The sequence below is a fragment of the Haliotis cracherodii genome, unplaced genomic scaffold, assembly GCF_022045235.1.
Source record: "Haliotis cracherodii isolate W230 unplaced genomic scaffold, xgHalCrac1.p SCAF_16, whole genome shotgun sequence".
Taxonomy (NCBI): domain Eukaryota; kingdom Metazoa; phylum Mollusca; class Gastropoda; order Lepetellida; family Haliotidae; genus Haliotis; species Haliotis cracherodii.
The window spans coordinates 10,143,831-10,164,024 of record NW_027266271.1 but is presented as its reverse complement, the minus strand read 5'-3'; the positions used below and the strand labels follow the sequence as shown (position 1 = coordinate 10,164,024).

The 20,194-nt window shown below is 37.5% G+C and overlaps 1 protein-coding gene across 8 annotated transcripts in view; it reads right to left on the bottom strand.

The window, feature by feature from the left end:
- Positions 1 to 20,194, bottom strand: part of LOC139463811 (uncharacterized) — a 167,100-nt gene that overhangs the window by 124,910 nt on the left and 21,996 nt on the right. For 6 of the 8 annotated variants that reach the window (XM_071245140.1, XM_071245142.1, XM_071245143.1 and 3 more), the window contains exon 1: positions 5,156 to 5,236. The exons of the other annotated variants lie outside the window; for them this stretch is intronic. The gene's annotated coding sequence lies outside the window, so the exon portion shown is untranslated. Of the gene's footprint in view, positions 1 to 5,155; positions 5,237 to 20,194 lie in introns of those variants that run through there. 8 annotated transcript variants of the gene reach the window in all.

The following is a 20,194-nucleotide window of genomic DNA, read 5'->3' as shown; positions in this document are numbered from 1 at the left end:
ATATTGCTGAGTGCGTTGTTCAACAGCAAACAAATAAACAAAGTGATCCATACCAACAAATGAATATAAGGGATTTTGTTTGTTAAAGAATGGTTTCTTTGGCCAGCACTTAAAGACATTCAATTAATTTTCTCTGAAAGGAAGAGCAAAACAATATGTATTTACCAATCGATCAGCCACATGCAGTGAATGATATCTTTATTGTTGTATAATATATATCTGACCATGGTTGCTATAGATTATGGTGAGTTGGTGCAATATGCCGATTGCTTTGCACACAATATAAATGACATAAATGGAAACAATATTGAATGAAATTTTAAAAAACCTTAATAAAGTAGATTACAACCCAAGTCCCACATACAGTGAACACTTCATATAACCAGATAGTGTGACAACAGGATTAAATTCTGTATTTAAGTGCAGATTTGTTGCCATGGTATTTCCTGTGTTACATGCACAGCAATTGGGAATAAAATGTCATCGTTTATTATCAATTTTATTGGATGATCATGCTTTTTAGAGAAATTCTTAATGAACTTTAGGGAGCCAAGGGGTACCCAACACTGTATTGAGGTAGCGGGACCCGTGAAGATGCGGGGTAGAATAGGTCTTCAGCAACCCATGCTTGCCGTTGCCGTCATATAGCTGGAATATTGCTGAGTGCGGCGTTAAACAACCAACCAACATCGAGGAGAGTTGTATTGGGAGGTCACTGTGTTATAATATGTTATGTAAAAGGCGACTATGCTTGTCGTAAGAGGTGACTTGGTTGATGCATGTCATCGATCCCAATTGCATGGATCGATGCTCATGATATTAATCTCAGAATTGTCTGGTCCAGGCTCGATTATTTACAGACTGCCTTCATATAGCTAGAGTATTGCTGAGTGCGGCGTTAAACAACAAACCAACCAACCAACTATAATATCTGAATCATCTTTCCATGTACCAATTGCCAGAGTATCATAATGAAATAGTAACAGCTCCGTAGACTTGCGTCCTGAAGAAAGCAATATGTTCTCATTTCAGCAATCAGTCTGCCCCCTCATGCATTAACTTTCTCTGCCAACCATTGTTGGTGCCAGACACCTTCCAACATATTACATCTCCATGGACAACCCTGATGCCAGATATCACTGGATTCCATCCAGGCATGCTGCAACAATGTAATTGCAACACAGGTCTTGTGGAATAATTGCCCTGCCAATTCCTTCAACTGAACACCTTACAAAAACAGAATAGCATCTTTTTAAATTGCTATAAGAACTCTTATTGGCTGATAATTGAATTGTCCCATGTATGGGTGTAGGTGTCTGTGGTCCATAATGCTGGATGAAACATTTTAACAAGACCTTCGTCTGTTTTAGCAAAAGCAAGTCAAAAACAAATATCATAGTACTGGTTACAAACAGAGTTTGTTTGTTGTTTAACGCCGCACTCAGCAATATTCCAGCTATATGATGGTGGCATGTAAATGATCAAGTCTAGACCAGACAATCCAGTGATTGACATAATGAGCATCAATCCACACAATTGGGATACGATGACATGCATCAACCAAGTCAGAGAGCCTGACAACCCGAGCCTGTAGCTCCCCTGAATTATTCTGGAATATTTGCATTCATCATGAAATTTATTTCATAGCACATACTAGAATGTGTTTTTTATTCATAAAAAACATGCCTCCCCTAATCTTTTGATAAATTAGTTCAAGCTGTTACTACAAATTTTTTGCAAATAAAAAAAACAACAATAGCAAACAAATACAAGTACAGATGCTCATTAATGCAATGAAGAAGCATTACAGTTGATGCCATGTTGACTTTAATGGCACAGAAGACTATTGAACTGTACCAGCAGTTTGGATGTTTATTGTGGTAGTAGATCTACCAATAATGAACAAGAACTAGTGTTATGCTAAGTAGAAAGACTTCCAAATTTCCAAATTCATTCCTTGGAAATACAAGAAATTTTAAAAAATAATTGAAAAATTTGAGTTTCATGCAAAAACATTCACAAGTTGTGAGTTATGGTGCAGAGATGAATCTTCGAATTGACAAGTCCAATCTGTTCCCACGAAACAAAATATGATTTAGAAATATTTGCAAATAGCAAAAGGCACCAGTTAACCTGATGAGCAATGCATACCCCAAGTTTCCTTGAAAAACACTGAACAGTTTTCAAGTTATGGCTCAGAATGGGATGGGAACACCAACGCTTTTGTGAATTATCATTTTATAAGTTTTAATACAACAAAATAGCATTAATATTTCATACTGACAAATATAGAAATGGCACTGTCGTAAATCGACATTTTCAATATGGCAGCCATGACAGCCATGTTTTAAAATCGGATCTGACTGGCAAATGAACAATGAAAGCTCAAAACATGGGAAATGGAGGTGACATGGCTACCATATCCAAACTGAAAATGAAATTCAATGAGAATTATTAATGTCACCATGCATTGCAGCTTCGTCCTTTCAATGTCTCAACTTTCTTAACCAAGCAATAAATACATGTCAAAATGTAAAACTCTAAAATGAATGATGACAACACACAGCTCATGTGAATTTCCATCAGGAAGAATTTTTCAGCAGGTGTCGGCGTGAACCACAGACTGCTTGTGAAAATCATGATAACAACAAAACAACATTTTCATGCTGTCAGAGCAAAATCCATAGGCGTCACATAATTACAGAGTTAAAATGTTAGTGTGATGCTGGTCATCAATAACTGCTTCCACCGTAATCATAAACCATTCATTACTTGCATACAGCCAGAGTAACCTTTCCTGTCAACTAGTTCCCATGCTGATAGAACCGGAGAAAACACTTTGCTTTTCATCAGCGTGTTGCCAACTATTATTTACATGCCGAAAGTTGCCTCCCATCAAACACTTTTAGAGGACTTTCATTGCTGATGTTGACAAACTTTTTTCATTATGGGTCAAAGGAAGAGACAGAATAGTAATTACAGTTACACTTAGGGCATTTAACAGAGACAGAACCATAGTGATGCTTAACAGGTTAGAGTCTAGGTGGATACACTTTACAGTTTGGTCATGCCAGATTAGTGGGGCATTTAACCTAATTCTTATAAAGCTTACTTCCTACTTACCAACCATTTAAACATCAGTGATATTTTTAGTAATTCCGATATTGCATAGAACTGATATACTGATGGCTATAAATAAGGAAATATAAATTGAAGAATTTGTTTAAGATCAATGATGTACTTTGAAAATACGCCGAGAATGTTCGACAATTTAACGCCATCAAGAAACTGACAAATCACTCCCTTATTTTTCATAAAACAAGGAATTCTTATTTCCTGAAGCTTAAACTTCCTTCTACAAAAATGTTACTGGATAAATGTTCACTTTTTGCCATGAGTACATTTTGTATACATTAATTTTGTTAAAATGAGTGAGTGAGTTTTGTTTTACACCGCTTTTAGCAATATTCGAGGACACCAGAAATGGGCTTCACACATTGTACCCATGTCGGGAATCGAACCCGGGGTTTCAGCCTGACGAGCGAATGCTTTAACCACTAGGCTACCCAACTGCACCTAATTTTGTTAAAGGTTTCATGGCAAGAAAGAAAGTATAAGAGTATTAGAGTAGGGACTGTTCATACTTCAGAACTGTAATACAAGGTGTTCAATAGGTAGAGCATTAATTACGTCAAAAAAGTAGAATGTGAAGTAGAAAATAGATCCTCTAATTACATATTATACATATATTCTGAAGGTGAAACAACACATCCGTGCACTGGTGGAGTTTCCATGCAACGATAAGATAAACCCTTTCTGTATCAATACTAAGACGGTACACTTGCTAAAATAAATAACTTACTTCAGTAAACTACGTTGATAACGAACACACTTATAACAAACCGACCAATATAACAAACTTATATTTTAGTCCATATTTTAGTCCATATGCATTTAACGAACTACAGTTATTACGAACTCAAATTAATGGTCCCTTTGAGTTCGTTATAACCGTAGTTGACTGTACTCATTTAATTACCCCCCAGCATTTTCGATGGTCAAATATCGCAAAAAGTGTTATTATAAGCACAACTAACAGTAGCCGCTACGAACACGTGTCTTCAGCTAGCTTTTCCTTTTGAACCTGCTCTCAAATATTTATGATCGAGAAGTTTTCACGATTTCACATAAATATGTGTATTGCGATACATATCATATCGTAACCAATGTGTCCTGATACATATCATGTCGTGATACATATCGTATTGTGACCTTACTCTATCGTTTCACTCCAATACATACCAACCAACTGAACATGAAATGTTATGATCTTTAAATATGAATCATGTCACCGTATTTCTTGGGCATAATACCCTACAAAATAACATTTTCAATGCTGATGTTTAATGTCTAAAGAGTGAGTGAGTTGGGTTTATACGCTTTTAACAGTATTCCAGTTATAATCACAGCGTGTCAGCTTAATGTTGGAGGAAAGCCCGAAGAGATGCAGTCCTTAGATGTTAACTACTTTGGTGAAACCCACAAACACATGTTTGGTGTTGGCAAACTTAAAACATGATCAGGGCAAACCAGGATTCAAACCCAGGATCATAGGTTTCTGGCGCACCCAAGGGACGCAACTCTGCAATAATAATAATGACATTGAAGAAATCGTATCAAAATAAAATGACCACAATCAACTGTCATTTCCAATTCCAATTCAATTCAAAACAAATTATTTGGTGACATCCACATTAGCAATAATCATGCACATCAATTTTACACATTAAACAATACTGACATTTTATTACCTACCATAAAACTCATCAATTCCACAAGGTCAAAAAAACGTTTAATAAGCATGGGTCAGTGAAACCATCTGCACATTCAACTGACCCCAATTCAAATACACATATAGTAGTACTTCGCACATATGGTCCTCTTTCAACATAGAAAAACCAGCCCTAATTATATCCACCCAAACAGATTCCATTGAAACAGTTCTCATCCTCAAACAAACAAGTCTGTGCTCCATATACAATGATAACAAAACCAAATTAATCAAATCTAATCAACAAAATTATCCAGGTCCAATAACAAACAGCTTCAATAATTACTCCATTATTGTAAAACTATTAACAAACTCATTACTTACCTAACAAACTGTCAACTGCATGCATATCATATACTCAAATGGCGACACCTACATTCAATATGTCTGCATGCAACATCAATTTGCCCAGTGTTCACAATAATCAATATGAAATAAGGTAATAAACTGAACTATATTGTCATAACCTCATGCCGCCTTCATAAAGCCATTGACAGTGTGACGACTGACTTCATTTAGATGGTCACACGTGACTGGCGTGGGGACCCAGCTTGGCGGAAATGGCATGCTATGTCATGTTCATACTTATGTTGTTAATAGCTCTGACATATGTACAGTTATACAATGAAATATAATTGCATCTTATGTATTGCATTCAATTCTCAAGTTTTAAGTGATGATGTAGAAAATTTGATTGATAACTTGCTGAATACAATATCCCAACAGTGGCAGAATATATAGTTTTATCATATAATGGGTAGGTTTCTAGGCAGGATAAAGCCAACGGATAAAAACGATATCCATTGGGGTCATATGCAGATAGAGATGCAAATATCAAAGGTCAAGTAGGGACTACTTTCAGTGTTTATAAACAAACATGGCGTCGCACTTGTCATTCGGCGATCGAGTCAGAATTAACCATCGTGAATCTGGATGAAATACAGGGATAATTGATACAATTATTAAAAAAAACAGTCTTATATACTGAAAGTCAGTGTCGAACTGCGACGTAACTAAGGCATTTTATAAGTTTGGGCAACTTTGGAGATATAAATTTCAAAACAATTTTGCGAGGGCACTAGGCCTAACCAAGCGGGATCAGAAGCCATATCTGTGCTTGTAGACCTCAGCGGCTTGAAACCTTTTCCACAAATAAAAATAGTTGGGTTTAGGCAAAAATATGTATGAATTGTTACCTTGTTTCATTTTGGCGCTGTGTATACATCTGACTACACTTCTTAACGTTATGACAGAACAGGCCGACTGTGAACAATCACTGGCCGTGATGTCTCATAGACTAGGGTTAGAGTAGCTTCCCTTTGACAAAGGGCAGTTACTCTAGCGGACAGACCGATGGATTGTCGCGAAAGGCAAGTAAAAACAATTGTTGTTTTGCGTATATGTTGCTTCGCCACTGTATAAGAAACAGATTTCAGTTGGAACTATATTGGCTACTGTCACTGTCCGACTGACACATCACCTACCCTGTGACGTAATAAATATTAATGCGCGCTTTCCAGGAAAACCCGCAATGTTTAGGTAATGTTGGTGAGTGAGGGGAAGCGATTTTCAAGCACAGAATTGAAGAATGACATTATATGATAAAGAGGTTATCACGCTTGTGTGTTTAGGGATGGTAAATATCCTGTATTAGGAATAAACACTATGTATTTAGCTCGCCATAGTTAAGGGTGCATATAACACATGAGTTTGTATTACACATGAATAAATAAGTCTTGTGTACATTGATAAATCGGAAAGGGTGCTAATTGGGATTGTTCACTAGCCAGTATATTAGCAAATATGACCGTGGGCGCTTATTAGAGCAGGACACTTATGACGTCGAATACGGTATTCAAAGGAACACTAAGGCAACAAATTTCCCTATTTTTTCTGTTTATGGACCATTCCATTGTCTTGGGCTGCATGTTCCAATCATAAAATAAAACTAAAATAGCTGAAATTAAATTTTATTTGCTTCACCTTTGAAGGTTAAGTGAAAATACTACAATACCACTACAAAAATCTACAAAATTAAAGTAACTACTAACTGTCTGAATAATATTTGATCAAATGCATTCTCTGACCTCTGCAATCATCTTTAAAAGAGAGAAAGTTTTCACAGAAGTATAATCATTGACATGAGGGTCCAGATGGGTTATATTTGGCGAAAATAACGAAAAAACTAGCATAAACATCAGAGGGGTAAAACAATTTTGTGAAAGATTCACATAAACTGTCCACAAAAATCTGCTCAGAATATATTAAAACTTTACTGTACATCATAATCATGCTAAAATCCTGTAAAAGTCGTATATAGCTACCGGTAGATGTAATGTCACAACAAAATAAATTTGGTATTTGCAAAAGTCGAATTGCAGCAATGAAATGTCAGCAGAACTAGCGGTTCCCAAACTTCCATACAGACAGACATTCCGCATTCACAAACAGATGGTTTTAGCATTTTAGATTTAAGTTGACAGCTTGTCCAATATTCACATCGGAAAAAATAATGATAGTGACCTAAGGCCCCAAATATTACCCCTGTCCTGTTCTAAGATGTTCTGGTGTTTTATTGGACTGAAGACTGGGATCTGGAGTTTCTGACAAATATTTTTTAATCAATATGAACAAATTCAAAATTTCTAATTCAAGTTCTGTCTATCAATTAAATGCTCTCTTAACAGGTCATGGTAAAGTTTCTATGCCATCCCAGTCTGTATGGTCAGATAATTTGTATCTGATGTGATTTTGGTTACAAAAAACGAAACAGAAATATCATTTATGTTTATCCTGACGCAACATGATCGCCCCTAATTTTATTAAAATATAGTGTTTTTTCAGTCTGTGTTTGTCCGTAAACTACTTCGCTTCATAAAACTTCCTAGAAATGTTCGCATTATTCCATTTCAAAGAAATGTATGGCTAGTGCCATATGTGGAAGTGCTATCAACTATGATTTAAGAACGAAATATGCCTCGTCATTGTTGACCTTTCTGACCTCGATGTGTACTTATCTCATTGGTTGACTAGCACTGTTGTAGGGAAATAAGATTGCCGATATTTGAACACATGCTTTGTTTGTTTGTTGTTTAATGCCACAACCGGCAATATTCCAGCCATATGACGGCGGTCTGTAAATAATTGAGTCTGGACCAGACAATCCAGTGATTGACATCAAGAGCATCTTCACGCAATTGGGATACGATGACCTGCATCAACCAAGTCAGCTAGGCTGACCACCCCATCCTGTTAGTCGCCTTTTACGACAAGCATAGTCTCCTTTTACGGCAAGCATGGTCTCCTTTTACGGCAAGCATAGTCTCCTTTTACGGCAAGCATAGTCTCCTTTTACGGCAAGCATGGGTTGCTGAAGACGTATCCTTACCCGTATCTTCATGGGTCGACAGCACAAGACAAAACATCAAATTGAACAATGATCCACTCACTAGAAGACAATGCCATACAATCAGCCAAGCCCCACACTGCCACCACACAAGCCTCACCAGTAAGTCTGGTGTGAGAACAAGCATGGAATACTGGGGACGTTTTCTCCCCAAGAATCCCAATTCATGCAAATATTAAACATCAATGCCAGAGAACAGCCGGTCTCAATCACCTGCCCAACAGACTCCAATAAATGGTGGCAAAAATGTTATGAATGTACTACTGAATGTCAGTGATGACACCAGGTGTTCATGAAAAGGGTAAGCATGTCCTGCTCAACCGGTAGCACCATTTGCTCAAACTGACAAACACGATAGCACCTCATACATAAAAAGTCAAAACATAACTGATGCGGATGTTGCTGTAATTCAAGGTCTTTTCAAGTTGTGTTGTTTATTTTCAAGGCAAATGCTTATTCAAGGCCCTTTCAAGCCCTGTGTAGACCCTGCTGTGACAGAGAATCTAGTCCAACTCCTATGAAATGTTTTTTTGTAAAAGAGATGCGAAAATAGTGTGAAAAGGTGAAGTACATACCGTATTCGACGTAATAAGCGCCCCGCTCTAATAAGCGCCCACGGCGATATTTGCTAATATATTGGCTAGTGAACAATACCAATTAGCACCCCTTCCGATTGATCAATGTAGACAACACTTATTCATTCGCGTATAATACGTACTCGTGTGTTATATGCACCCTTAATTATGGGCATTTAAATTCTGGAAAAATGTATCTCACGTATATAAACATTTCAGACCTTCAGCATAAACCGCGAAATTTATCTTTCAGCTGTTTTTTTTCACCAAAATAATATTCTAATAAGAGCCCCCTATGTCTAATTTTGAGAGCGCCCTGGGCGCCATTTACTTCGAATACGGTATTCATAACAAAATATATCCACCGAAACAACCAACCCTTATCACAAAACATGCAAACTTGTAACAATCTCACCATTTCAATTTCAAAATTATCAATAAATCCCCAAACCATCTGCAGTTGTCACCATGACATTCCAAAGATTACCCAATAACAAAATGGCAGACCGTTCTTGCTGAACTTGCTCAATCTCACCTCTGCATTAGTCAATACTCAGGCTCACCAATTGCTGAGCAAACAAACCAATCTGCTGCCAGCTATTTGGCTGTCAATATCCTGTTGTTATCTACATGATCTGCTGTGACATGGAATGGTAAATGGCACTTTCCGACCACTTCCTGACTGGCATCAAACACCCAAGTGAACTGCAGTTGAATTAAGCTGTATGGAATCCCAGTCGAGGCAACTTGATGTGTCATCTCTTTCTTAAATTAACTTTGACGTGTTGGCAGTGTTCTGGTGTAGACAATCCTACATTCTATTCTATCTTTTAAACTCAGTCAGTATTCTTTTACAACCATTGGTTTAACAAAATTTAAAATTATTTAATACATATGGACCTTTCTTTTGAGGTTAGTTAAAAATCATTTATGGTTAAAGGGACATTAAGATCAGGCTAATTGACAGTCCAACAAGTTAAAATTATGTTGTTCAAACAAACTGATTAACAAGATTTTTTTTAAAAGTTGTTCAAACACAACTTTCTTTGTAAAACAAAATATCAATTTTACAGCTAATGATTGCTATAACTAAACAGATACAATGTCACAGTTTCACCTTGGGCAACAATCACAACATCAGGACATCTACAAACAGTAAAAAAAAGATTAAATATAGTCAGATGAAAAAATTGCAAATTGGTCTCCAGCAACCCATGCTTGTTGAAAGAGGCAACTAACAGGATCCGGTGGTCAGGCTTGCGTGGATCAATGCCCATGATATCAATCACTGGATTGTCTGGTCCAGGCTAGATTACTCACAGACTGCTCTCATACAGCTGGAATATTGCTGAGTGCGGCATTAAACAACAAACGGAAACAACTTGTCATTGAGAAAGCCTCAGGAATAAACACAAAAGGGTCGGCAGTGAAAAACAGATAGAGAAAATTCATAGAAGCTCCCAAAACACCACAAAGGTGAAACAAACGAAACAGCATGATTAACACAAAACACAATTAAATCAAACACTTGGATTATTACATAACAGCACTTTCTCGTCCACAATCACAAGAAAAACAAACAGATTTAGGACCTTGTCAGGAATTCAGCTGTATAATCAAATGTCAGTGAAATCACAGCATCATTACAAGACCATCATCAGAATAAAACCAAACAGTTTCGCCTTTGAAGAACAATTACCAAACCTGTCATGAATAAATCAAGGCGAAACTGAAAGTATTCTAACTTCAAATCCAAATCAACTAATAGCTTTCTCTTCCATTCGTCATGAAAAAGGGAGTCTATCATGGAAATTGCTCAATAATTCAGAAGCCAGTTTTAATGGTGAAACACGTGGAAGTAAATGGGGTTTTAAGGCTTTTGTCTATCAAAACCATTTACTTGAAAAAACGACGACAATAACCATGTTTATCTTACTCCGATCAAACCAACTCTAGTTTAAGTTGATAATGGAGTTGTAAAATGAGATTTTCATTTAATCTAGTGGTTTAAACATTTTATGTAGGTACAATGGACCCATGGAGGTGGGGGGTTGCATGTGGGGTGACTTGGGGAGTATTTAAATCATTTCTCTGGGTAAGTTGTTTCACATCATCTATCTGAGGGTATAGTGTTGTGTTTACTGTGTAACCCTTACTGTGTTGTGTATCTGGGTGTTTGAACAACGTATCTTAAGTCAATCTATCTCTGATATGAAGTGGTGCAGCCAGTGTTCGAAATGAAAAAGGTGAGGTGAAATTGGGTTTAACGTTGCGTCCAAGATTTTTGCACTTATATAGCGACACCCATGCACGTGTGTGTGTGTGTGTGTGTGTGTCTGCTTGTACTTGTCCGGACTGATGCCGATTTATAGTGCTAGCACACTGAGATACCATGCCGCAGTTTAACATGAATACCCCACTCAGACTCCGTGCTGACCAGTCCTTGTTTTAGCCCTTTAATGCCCAGCGCCAGACAGGGTAACAACAAGTACCATCTTTTAACGTCTTTTGGTGTGACGCGGCCGAGGATCGAACCCCGGACCTTCCGCTCTCCAGGCAGACGCTCTACCACTAGACCACGGACCTCGAAATGAAAAAGTTTCCAGGCTGCCATGACGACCCACATACTTTAGAAGCTGCAGGCCCTGTCTACACTCTTCAGGCCCCCATTTAAAAAAAACTGCATCTTATTGAGACAAATACGTCAAGATTCAAATTTACTGCAGACCATAAGGACCAACACAAATTTGGAACTACAGGTCTGACACAAAATCTACCTGACACGGGCCTATGGGCCAGCGCTTGTACAAACACTGGGTGTAACAGATAATCATAGGGTAACAGTAAAATTGTCAGACACTCAATATATATAGAAAAACCAACAGGGAGCATTCAGTTTCATAACAGATCACGTATTGCAGCTATGCGAACAAGAGTAACGCCATACTTTACATTGTTTTTCATAACCTCATTATGTGACATCATTACACTGTATGAAATCATAATTGGAGTGTTGCTTCTTGTTAGATATTGAGGGATGTACATAAATAAGTTTTTATCAATTTGCGAAAAATAAATAGCACACCAAAATGTAGAAATGTTCATGTTTTCTTATAAATGGCATTTTTTCAATATGCCAGTGAGTGAGTGAGTGAGTTGGGTTTAACACCGCTTTTAACACTATTCCAGTCATATCACGGCGTGTCAGCTTAATGTGGGAGGAAAGCCCGAAGTGATGCAGGTCTCAGACGTTTACCACTTCGGTGAAACCCACGAGCACGGGTATGGTGCTGACAAACCTCGAAACATAACCGGGGCGAACCGGGATTCAAACCCACAATCATAGGTTTCTGGCGTGCCCAAGGGACGCAACTCTGCACAGCGAATGGTGGCGCCTTAGACGACTGGGCCACCCGTGCCCCCTTTCAATATACCAACATATGGTGAAAATACCTAAAAAGTTAAACACAATTAATATAACTTTAATGCAAAATTTTGCAAAATTGTCAATGATTTCCGTCGATTTTCAGTGATCCATCCATTTATATAATTTTCTCCCCTATTTTGCCTTTAACGCCCAATGGAATCTGTCTCAGCACATAATCAAGACTGGCTATTCTCTGCAGTGGATGTTTCATGTTAACACGTGCGCACAGTCCAACAGAATGCACACTAATTCCTACTCTTTTCAATTGCTTTTTAAATTACAGACCAGGAGACAACTTTACGATGTACAATATCATTTACAGATCTGAAAATTTAAAGTCTCAAGATCTTAGAGGTAGTCTATTTGGTACCTCTGTTGGAAGAAGAAAAGGAAAGAGTCAAGCAAATTGAAAGCAACAAATTCATGACTACCTCCTTTAAATCTTAATAAAGACTTCAGAACAGACCTAACTTTTGTAATCATGAAATATGCTTCAATGCATGTTATCCTGGTCATATTTCACATGCACCAACCAAGGATTACTTTTAATTGTAATCAGATCTCAAACACAAAGGCTTGGCAGTGCCAGATTGAAAAGGATGCAAATTGTCTCGAGATAAAAAAAAAAAGATGAATATTCATAACCTGTATTTCAAAGAGGAACGCATTACAGTTCCGGTGCCAGTTGATGAGAATAGTAATCAGTGGCACGATAACGCTTGTAATTCAAACTCATGCAAATGACAGTTACATCAAGATGAAGGTCCTTTTGACCCAGAACAAGATGGCATACATGAAAAACACTACATGGGAAGAAGCCAGCTCCCTGATGAGTTTAACAATGCTCGGTGAGGCAAAAAAGAACATGTTTTTTAGCTTTTCGTGGCCTATTCAGGATGAACATAATCAAGGGCAAATAACTCTCAAACCATTTCTATGGCAAGACCAGCCTACATGTATCTTCAGAACAAGGGAGCCTTAATTTTCATTCTCTGTAATGGAGTACAAGAAAAAACGTCATACCATTACATTGATTTCTTGTATTTTGTTATTCAAACCGATAACCATTTTTATGTCCTATTCTAAACATCCAAATCAGTCACAGAGATTACAATGCACTCCTGTGATTCAGGAATTCCTTTTTTAAGGAATGAAGTATAAAGTAGACACAGGTGATTGTAACATTGCATTGATATTACAAGATCACTGGATGCTGCAGTGAGCAACTGTGAAAGGAAGATGAAGCATTTGCCATGGCAATCAGGGAGTCATCTGAGAAGGGCAAGCTGTCTGTCTGTGACTAAATGTGGTTATTTGAGAGTGGTTTCCCTTGGTTTCAGAGTTATGTCCCTTAGTAATAACTGCAGGGTAGACCTTGTAATAATTTGGAATTCGGGATTGGGTATCAACAAATGGATGAATGTGTTGTTCAAGATTTTGTACCCCTGTTGACCGGGTGTGCCAAAAGGTGTGCCAGAAACCTGTGATCAAGGTCACTTCGGCTTTCTTCCCACATGAAGCTGTCAAATCACAGCACCACTGAAATACTGTTAAAAGCAGCATTAAACACCAACAAACTCATTCACTCATGACTGTACTGCTGATATTCTTTATTTTCTTTATTAAAAATTAACAAGATTATGGCATAATTCAGTGCCATATGTTCTTGTATTTGACGTGAGGTGAAATGAGGTTTAACTTCACATTTAAGATCATTACACTTTCATAGGAATTTGTCTGTCTGTCTGTCTGTCTGTCTGTCCGTCCGTCTGTCGGTCTGTACTGTCGAAAAAACTGCCTGCCTGCCTGCCTGCCTGCCTGCCTGCCTGCCTGCCTGCCCGTGGATGGTAACTTTTCTATCGGACTGCATGAAATTTTCCTCCACCTGCCCAATTGTCTGGCAAATAATATTAAGACTACTTACATATTTAGTTTCATCACAACTCCTCATAGATTCTGAAGTAATTGTTTGCATTATTTCAACTGAATCAAGACATGATTTGTTTCATAGTTTTTGCGATTTTTCAATATTTATAATGCCTGAATGGGGGCAGGTAACTTTGAAGATGGCCAGGCAACACTTATGGGTCACCTGCCAAACTGTCTTGTTGGGTTTTTAAATCATTTCATGTCTCTGTGTCTGTCTGTCTCTGTGTGTCCATGCATGCACATGTACACAAAAACATTTTGCTAGAGCATCGCTTAAAGAGGTATCGGACAACAAATACATCTTTTGTACATTCAGAACATATTGGCATGTTGACAGCAGCAATTAATTGTAACCATACTGGATTCACAGTTCAGTTAGCTCTTATGACAACCATGGTGCCCTCAGTAACGTATGACCCCATAACCCCCATCATCAATACACAGGTCTTGCATACACTGTCCATACACCACATTCCTTCAACATTTGTTAAAGTTTTGTTAACTGGAGCTCACAGCGAGCAAGTAAGTTGTGCTGAAAGTGTCACTTTGAACATCATATCCAGTGATATCATGTCAGCTTAATGTGTGAGGAAACCACAAAATGAGGTGTGTCGTACACATATACAACTTTCGTGGGCCGTGAGCTTGAATATGGTGCGGACAGACCGAGGATCATCCTCAGGGTGAATACAAGAATTGAGCCCAAGACCATAAGAATGTGAAATGACTTTGTTTGTTTGTTGTTTAAAACTGCACTTAACAAGATTCCAGCTATATGAAAATACAATAACACTGGACCCGAGATTAAAAACCGAAACATTAAAATGTGTAATTTATAAAATCACTAACAAAGATTTCAAACAATATTATGTGTACATATTGGATAACATCTGAAATACGGATTTATTAAAAGCAATACATCTGATTGAGTTTGAAGCATTGTAGCAAACAAGATGTATACTTATTATATTGCAGCACAATGAAAACACAATATTATTACAATGATAGTTACAGTTATGATGAACTGCCTTCAGATGTGTATTAGGGGTATCACAATTCACTGATGGCAAAGTGATGAACTCCCTTCAGATGTGTGTTAGGGGTATCACAATTCACTGATGGCAAAGTGATGAACTGCCTTTAGATGTGTGTTAGGGGTATCACAATTCACTGATGGCAAAGTGATGAACTGCCTTTAGATGTGTATTAGGGGTATCACAATTCACTGATGGCAAAGTGATGAACTGCCTTTAGATGTGTATTAGGGGTATCACAATTCACTGATGGCAAAGTGATGAACTGCCTTTAGATGTGTATTAGGGGTATCACAATTCACTGATGGCAAAGTGATGAACTGCCTTCAGATGTGTATTAGGGGTATCACAATTCACTGATGGCAAAGTGATGAACTGCCTTCAGATGTGTATTAGGGGTATCACAATTCACGGATGCATTGCAGAGTTTCCCCTGACAGGTGACACCTACCTATGTATTGATTCGTGCTTGAATTCTATATCAGTTTTCCAAAAGTAGAAATTACTCATTTTGCAAAAACCAGGCCTGACAACTATTCAAACTAGTGCTGAACTTTCTGCCCATCATATAACAAAATGTAACATTTTGAAGAAAATGAAACCAGGTTATTCTTGCCACTGAGAGCAGGAAACATAGCTGTCTGTTACTTTCTCATCAGATTGTAAATTGGGGCTACCTTTAATTTCTAAACTTAATCAAGGACTTGAAACTGGAAAATCGAAGTCCTATTCATAACTATCATCATCAAGCAAATGAAACCAACAATAAAATGATCATTTACCCTGACCATCATAGATACACAAATTCACTTACACTCACACAAGGACTATTAATAATCATCATAATGTCACTTATTCCTTTAAATAACTTAAAAACCCATTCAATAGTCTGTACATCGCTCACGATTGAAATGCAATTGATTGATACTGTTTCCATGGCATTTGGAAGGTCGGTATGACCTCCAACAGACAGGAAGATACATGGGGCAGTGTCACCAAGAGCAGACATAATTGATCAGACCAATTTTATTCTTTGTTCCAGTAAAAGTATGTGTCCTGAAAAAACATGGAAACACATGATAAAAGATTAAATAACCATGTCTGTGAAGCAGTGATTAGGGTAACCCTACAGCTAATTCCAATTTACTCAGCACTTTCAAATTGCCTACCCACTGCTTTAAAGATTAACTCAACAAAAGAGGCTCTTGAAGTTTGAATCTGAGACATGGTGAAAAAATAATTAGCTTTTAACTACAAAATTAAATCATAACATTGTCACTTTACAACATTAAACTTAACTGTGTTTTTTGTTGTTAATGCCAGAAATTCTGATGGAAAACAAATACTTTCCACTCATAATGGATTTTAGTTCAAATACAAGTGACTGCCTCCATCATGGCCTTGTAGACAGAGTGTCTGCCAGGAGAGCAGAAAGTTGGTGTTTTGATCCACTGGCCCACTTTGTTCCCCTGCATCCCCACCCTCCACTAAAAATATTAAAAGATGGTATTTGTTGTTTCCCTGCCTCAACATTAAGGGGATAAACTTAACTAAAAACTGTGACACTGTACTGTAGACAGGTGGTACTATGAAACCAACATTAGTGACAGACACACAGACATATCGACACAGACACATAGAAACACACACATATTGCTATATCAGCTCAATAATCTTAAAACGCAAAGTTACACCCCAACTCTAAATGAAGAAACAAAGGTATATCAGCAGCATAATCGTGAGTGAGTGAGTGAGCACGCTGGGTTTGACGTTACTTTTAGCAGTATTTCAGTGATATCATGACATGACAGCTTCATGTGAGAGTGCCAACCCCGCCATCCCCTGAATCCTGAATACCATCTAATTTTTCACTTTGAGTCTCAATGTTCACTCTTGAATCCCGAAAACTACTTACAACAAATATCAAAAGCATTGAAAAAAGTTTTGATTTGAAATTAAATTTCTGAAAAAATGTAATATATGACTATTTTCTTTACGCACACCATTACTTTCTTTTTAAATGTTGATTCTGCATACCAAATTTGATTATATTTGTGTCCTGCAAAATACCTAAAGAGACTCCAAATCCCCATGCAAAAATGGGATTGGCATCACAGGTTTCTGGTAAACCTTATGGCACACCTGATTAACATGTGGGAAGTTAATCTTGAACAACAAATTCAGACATTGTTGACACCTGATCCCCAACTTATTACAAGGTAGTCTACCTGGCAGTTATTACAAAGGGAGATAACTCTGAAACCAAGGGAATCGATTCTCAAGTAACCACATATCGTCAGTGGACTCACTCTTGTTTATGAAACAAGTGATGCAATGAAACCATTATGTGTTCTCTGCTGACTGCCTCAGTGGTCTAGTGGTAGAGCATCTGCCAGTAGAGAGGAAGGTTTGGGGTTCGATCCCACGCCATCTCATACCAAAAGACGTTAAAAGATGGTACTGGTTGTTACCATGCCCGGGGCTCGGCTAAAACAAGATTGGTAAGGCCGGAGTCAGTATACTGTCTGATTGGGGTATTCATGTTAAACTCTGGCATGGTATCTCAGTTGGCTAGCACTATAAAATTGGCAACAGTCCAGACTAGTATAAGCAGACACAGACACACAGACACACACAGACGCACACACACACACAACCACACACACAACCACACGCGTCACTATATAAGTGCAATATTCTTGGACACGACATTAAACCCCATTCCACCTCAACTCACATTCCATCTTCTTAGACTCAAACACACACAGAGCTCCATACGTTTCATTAAAACTAATCTGATATATTACACAATAAACATCTCCATTCTATATAATCATAGCTGTATAATATGGCCATGTGTAATCATTTTGACACTCCAGGCAAGTAATCAATGAATTCTGTTTCTTCTCCACATATAGATTTATTAACAACGTAATACAATACCATTACTTAAACCTCCCCTGGAGTGGGGGCTTCAGTTATAAAACAGAGCACAATGTATCACAAATATTTGCATGTTGGCAATCACTTTCATTGCTGTCCATATGTCATATTCACCACAGATATCTGATCACTAAACTCAGGTCTTGGCTTATCTCAAGGGAGAGACTTGAATTACCAATATCCACGGCAACCAGACATTGCCATAATAACAACAATTACCCCATAATAAAGGTCATATAAAGCTGATTCGCCATATGGTACAAAGCACTTGACCTAATAATGGTCATTTAACACTTTTAGATTCCTTTTTAAACTGAGTCAGGAAAATTGACAAGGAAAATACTGGCTTTATACTGACAGTGTGTTACTGTTTATTTCCAATTAATTCTGTTGTTTCTAATTCATGACAAACATTAGTAAGAGATAATAAATTAATAATTCAATTTGCATCCCTGCCCACACTCAGTGCCTTACATCATGTACTGTCCTCAAGCACCTACTGATGATGATAAACTCCATGTCTGTTCCTTTCTTTCTTTACTCAATGAAATGCATCATATCCATAATTGTTACAGGCAGATGGGTAGCTTAGTAGTTAAAGCGTTCGCTCGTCACGCCAAAGACCCGGGTTCGATTCCTGACATGGGTGCAATGTGTGAAGCCCATCTCTGGTGTCCCCTGCCGTGATATTGCTGGAATATTGCTAAAAGCGGAGTAAAACCATACTTACTCACTCTCACTCACTCATAATTGTTACAAACATTCCTGCTTTAATCACATCCACCAACAGTCAATAAACATAGGGGTCTTGAAAACATTGAAAAGTAAGGAAGATATAGAATAAAAAATATTAAAAATATAATGCCTCCCTCCTCACATTTTTAACAATTTGAAAAATAGATATAATGATTAATTTATTGTCACTTTCAAAAGTAAATGCATATGCAATGCCAAACAAAGTTCATTTTTTGTTTAGATATGATACCATCTTGTAACATAAGAATTCAGGTTCATATTTAAAAATTATGTTGATTGAATCAGGACTCCTACTGTAGCAGCTAGAAAAAAACATAGCTTCAACTGAGACATTGCTTTTCATTTTTTTAGGAACAATTTTAAAATGTCATTTTCTGAAAACCAACTACCACTACAGTTTCTTAAATTGGCAGTTTTACATATGCTCCAAAATTACATTAAGAAGACACTTTGTTCTGGAAGAACACTGAAAATAAGGCTCTTGAGAATTCAGTATCTGGAAAGTATCATTTTGACCTTATTCTTTAACTTTTATGTCCCTTCGGCATCGCTGCAAATACTTAAAGAGTTTCTTTTGCAACCTAATAACCATGCAGCCAGGAATGTTAGATTTGAGGTTACCAGCACTAAACAACTGGTGCTTGTCTACACTCGCCACTTTGGTAAAACCTACAAGCGCTGGTATGGTGCTGCCGAAACAAGGATCAAGAGGGCTCCACATTAAACTCTGACACTAGAACAAGCTCAAAAGCTTTCTATTAAAAAAAACAACATCTGGTACCAAAAATGCTCCTGTGTTTTAGATACATTTCATTGTCATTAAAAGGAATAGGAATGCCACAAAATACATCCATGCTAATGACATGCAAACAACATTTGAACCACATGCTAACAACACGCAAACCACATGATAACCACATGATAACAACACGTATAAACCACAAGCAAACCACATGCTACTTCGAGTAAATATACCAATCACTTGAGCCTAGGGCCATGTAGCTTATAACTTATTAGGGAGTTAATGGTCGTCTTATACCAGTGTATTGACAATCTAAATACCATTCCATACAGCTGTTACAAAACTAATTTGGGATCCTTTTACATCGAAAAAAAATGCTTCATGGCACAGAAACTAATTTCAAAATTTGAACATGATTCACTTCAGTTGTCATAAAGCATTACCACAAAAAAACAAGTTTAGCTGACATTGATCTAATGCACCTACATATACATGTATAGTGAGTCTCAGTGAGACGTCTTTGATGAATAAAAAACACTATTTGTGCCCTA